This window comes from Hypanus sabinus, unplaced genomic scaffold, assembly GCF_030144855.1.
Source record: "Hypanus sabinus isolate sHypSab1 unplaced genomic scaffold, sHypSab1.hap1 scaffold_575, whole genome shotgun sequence".
NCBI classification, from domain to species: Eukaryota; Metazoa; Chordata; class Chondrichthyes; order Myliobatiformes; family Dasyatidae; genus Hypanus; species Hypanus sabinus.
In genome coordinates, this window is record NW_026781436.1 from 210,247 (window position 1) to 215,103 (window position 4,857).

General features: G+C 43.8%; 1 non-coding gene across 1 annotated transcript; it reads right to left on the reverse strand.

Moving 5' to 3' along the window:
- Positions 1-4,277: 4,277 nt before the first annotated feature.
- Positions 4,278-4,350, reverse strand: trnav-uac (transfer RNA valine (anticodon UAC)). Its single transcript has one exon. It is a non-coding gene; the product is annotated as a tRNA-Val (tRNA).
- Between the last annotated feature and the right edge of the window lie 507 nt (positions 4,351-4,857).

Here is a 4,857-nt window from a genome sequence, read left to right on the forward strand (position 1 = left end):
CAACATCACATTTGGTGTTGCGAGCCCAGCATCGGCCGTCTCTTGAGGCTTCATGACAGGTGTTGCGTTCAGTTGAATGAAATAAGGCGTGTTATTTCCCCACTGGCATTACGGTTCGTTAGAACAGAGATATTTTTGCTATCCAGCGTTAATTAGCACCAGTCACTGTGCAAGTTGTTTTCATTGTTGGTGACCGATTATTCTATATAAGTGCGTCATTCTGTGCTTCAGCTATATTGAGGACGGAAACATCCAGACGCGGTGGACTCTCAACAACGTGTGATCCGTGAAGAGTTTTACCCAGTAGCCGCAAAGGAAATGTGCTCTCCGGGCTTTGTTATAACTGTTTGAGTTCATTTACTGGCTATTTACAATTTCTATGACATTTTGCAATTGGGAACATTCCAAACGGAACAGCCTTGGATCAACAATGTTTCTAGAGAGGGCTATTTGTTACACAGTCATTGTAATTGTCGGTATCTCGGGTAAGTACCTTTCGAATATTTATACGAAAGAAGAGACCTCACGCCGCTCTCAGCTACTGCTGATGTGATTTTAATCGGAGATTATTAAAAATCCCTAAAATGCTGTTCCGTACATCTCAACCTCCTGCCCTGTTGTCGTTTTAACCTGGGTCGTGCAGACTTGTCACTGGACTGCTTCACCAATCCCACCCCCCAAAAACAAATTCTCTTCCCTCCTTCTGAAAAGTAAACTCATATTGCCCCTTTCTCTTTCTCCAGGCACTGTTCAATTAACGGCCAATCTGTTTTCTATTCTTTGACAAATCCCTTTTATTTCCCGTCACCAAATTCTGAGCTATGTTCCTTGGTGTCAGCACAGTTCCCTCTAAAATGCGGGGGTGCGCAGCCTCGTCATAATTGAAACTCCCCCGCGAACATGGCATTTGTGGACAAGCAGCTGGAATTTCTTTTACACGATGCTAAAATCATTTTGAAATTATGCGAAAATCTTTCGAAATCTTTGATAATATAATGATGAATTTAACTGTATTAATGAATATAATCTGTAAATGTGCTAAACATTAAACGTACCACATTTACAGCGAAGCATTTTAGCTTCAGCGTACGTGCATTGTCATTGTTTCAAGTTACAACACTGTCACAAATGGTCAACATGAAGACAGAATGGAAGTCTGTCGCTCACTGTTCAGAAACCACCATCGCCGTCTCGTCAGAACATTTCACTGTTGCATCCTCCCTGTCAATTGTGACTGCCTGACAGTGTTTACGTGTCTTGTGTGTTATGTTTTGTCATCGTTTGACTTGCATATTACAGATTTTAAAAAACATTACAAGTGCCGAGCACTTTTAAGACCGGGTAACGATGTTCTGCTCAGAGCAACGGTTTGTCCCCGAAGCAGTAAAATAAATGAGAGGGAAGGTTGCTGCGGTGCAAGATCTTGTTTTCAGAATCTGACCTTGCAATCGAATCAAACTCAGACTTTCGGAAAGAAGCGTAGGTGCGCACTTCAATAGCACTACCCCTCTCCTTGGAGATACCGCTCTTGGAGTTCTGTGAACAGTCTTGGTCGCGCTGTTATAGGAAAGACAGAAGTCCGCTAAAAATGGTGCAGACAGTATTCACAGAGTTGCTGCAGGGAATCTTGGGATCGAGTTGCAGGGAGAAGTTCGGCCGAGTGGCATTTTATTGCAAAAGGCAGGTGATTGGCGGACGGGGTGAATTAAACCATTCATCTCCGTGGGGTAGGGGAATCGTGAACAAAAGGCGGTAGATTTTTCAGAGGGCAGAAATGTACCTGGATTTCCAGCGAAGTTTCCTCACATAGAAGTTGCTCTGTGTATTGAACAGCCTGACAAAGGAAATGGGAGAAACAGAGTCGTTAACAATATTTAAAGTGCACGTGGACAGTTTGACGAATCTGATCCAATCACGGACAACGGTATCAGATGGCCACGTCGGTCGGCATGGAGATATTGGGCTGAAGGACCCGTTTCTGTGATCTATCATTCTTGGACGCGACTCATCGCTGCTGCATCCGTGAACGTGAAGAGATTAATGTGAGCATGCCCAAATGTAAAACGCTTTGTGCTGCGGTCACGTGTTCAAACAAGCAAAGTATCTTTTTACTTCCACTGATTATGTCCAGCCGAGATTTTATTTCAAGAGAACAATTGACTTCTCCACGACCAGCAGCATCCACTCTATGTCCACTATACCTAGGCCTTTCAATCAATAATCGATAGGTTTGAATTGGATCAACGCGTCATTCTTCGAAACTACAGAGGGTACAAACTCATTAAACGCTCTTCATATTTCACCTTGTAGTTCACGGGATCATTCTCGCGAACGTCCTCTGGACCGCTTCCAATGCCAACAAATCCGCTTTTGCATCAGGGAGCCAAACTGTTCACTATTTTCCAACTACGGTCTGACCAATGCCTTATTAAGATTCAGCATTGCATCCTTCCTTGCATTTTCCAGTCCTCTCGATACGTAAACCATCACTGCATTTCCCTTCGTTAATCCTGAGTCAAACTGCAAGTTAACCTTTCAGGAATCCTGTACTAGCCTTTATATCTACTGCCTAAGCAAGACCAAGTTCTTCTGCCTGGTCCTGCTCCTCAACACTAACACTAATATCAATCTACATTTAACCGTTTGCCAATTTGCCACAAAACTATCAAACCCCTTATTGAGAGTATTGACATATAACATGAAAATAAATAGATCAAACACCAACTAATCACCGGCAGCCTAGAAGAAAAACGCCCCATTTATTCCCACTCGCTGCCTCCAGCCATCCAGCCAATCTTCGATCTATGCTAGTATATTTCCCGTAATACCACCGTCTTTCCTCCTGTTAAGCAACCTCAAGATTGGCACCTTGTCAAATTCTTTCTGATTTTCCAGGCAAGCAATATCCGCTGACCCTTCTTCATTTATCCTGCCTGTTTTTTCCTCAAAGTATTCCAACAGATTTATCAGCCTAGTATTCCCTTAAGCAACACCATGCTGACTTTGGCCTATTTTTACATGAGCCTCGAAGTACCCCAAAACTTCATCCTTAATAATGGACAACATCGTATAAACACTGAAGAAGGCTAACAGTCCTATACTTCCCTGTCTTTTTGCTTCCCTCCCTTTAAAGAGTGGAGAGACATTTCCAATTTTCGGTCCTCTGGATCTATTCGAAACTCCGTTGTTCCTTGAACGATCACTATAAAAGCGCCTACAGGGCAAAATGCCTGAACGTCGTTATAAGATGCGATGTTTATCAGTTTCACCCTTCTTCCTTCTTTTAGCCTTCGTCTCGTCGCAAAGATCGGGGGGGATGGTGGTGCGTGCGGAAATTCTGAACGGGGAGTTGAGGGCACAGATCCTGAAGGAGATGACTTTGAATCCTTCCTTCAGAACACAGCGCATTGTCGATTAATGCTCGAGTGTACCGAACTGATATCAAAGAACGGTCGAGTGGAGTGTGTTCTTGTCATGTGATTCTGGAAACAGAGGAAGAGCGGTACAATGTCTGCACCGCACAGGTGAAATGTCAACCGCTGCCACGCAGGTGAGGAATCTACAAGGAAAACACAAACTGAAGGAGTTACCGTACAGCGTGTGAATGTTGTGGGTGGCTCTGATTAAAACTCGAGTTTCCCATCCATCTCTCTCGTAACTTCCGATGTACAGTTTTTAGCTTTCTCCCTTCGATTCCCCTGATATTTCAAATAAATCTTGATTGAAAATTTTGCAACTTCAATGATACATATTTTACATTGACTGGGCAGATTGGAACATCAGTGGTAAGTCCGTCATCAGGACGTTGAATAATATAACAGTGGCCGTTTTATTGAGTTTGACTGGCAGTCAGATTTTAGTAATGTGATAGGTGTACACGGTACCGTGGGAAAATCCGGAGCTGTGCGTGGAGTCACGGGACAGAGTACATACCGAAATCGTTATACTTGTTTGTGAAGTTAACGACAGACGGGGGGGGCGAACATCACTGGTTAATTACTAATCTGCATGCTGGCGTGGGGTGTTCCGTAAGTAGCTACATTTTGCAGCAATACACAGCAAGGTTGATACATTAAAACATAGTGACCCTGTCTCTGTACCGATATGCGATCTCCCATCATCATCACCTTGTCTCGAAACAATAAAATACTCAATTCCCATTCTCTATCGTTTATGCACGAAGTTTTTGACCATTACTTTGCAATTTCCTGCAGGGGCATTCCGAACTGAAAAGTTCACGGTTTATTTGTGCTCTCTAAATCCTGGAGCTTAAAGAGTGTTTCTGCCCAGGATTGAACTGGAGACCTTTCGCGTGTAAAGCGAACGTGATAACCACTACACTACAGAAACTCTACAAGGAGCTCAATATTCTTCGCAATTGAGCATTGACCAGACACCCTACACACCTCCCTCATTCTCCACTTATTCATCTTCTTCTTAAGAACAATCTTTTCTACACCCAAGAAATAGAAAACGAAATTCTCTCTTCAGCCTGGTCTTTTTCGTGGGTTGACCTATGTACAGAGCGGACGAGCTTCAACGATGAGAGCTCCGGTCTGTCTGTTCAGCGGGTGGATGCTTTCAGAAGCGTCTTACAACATGAGGACTCCGAGGACTCCACTTAAAAAAAACAAATCTACATTCAATTTAGTGACAAAATATTAGCCACTGGTTTACTGAGCTGGGGTGATTGTAGAAATGATCTATGGGATTATCAGAGGTATGAGGATTCTCTGCTGCAGGAGTAGCTTGGTGAATGTCGGCTGGTTCCGACCGCCCAACGGCAGCATTTCGAACAAACACCGGGAGACATTCGAACCGTGGCGGTGCTGTGATTCGAAGCCCCGTCACCTCAGA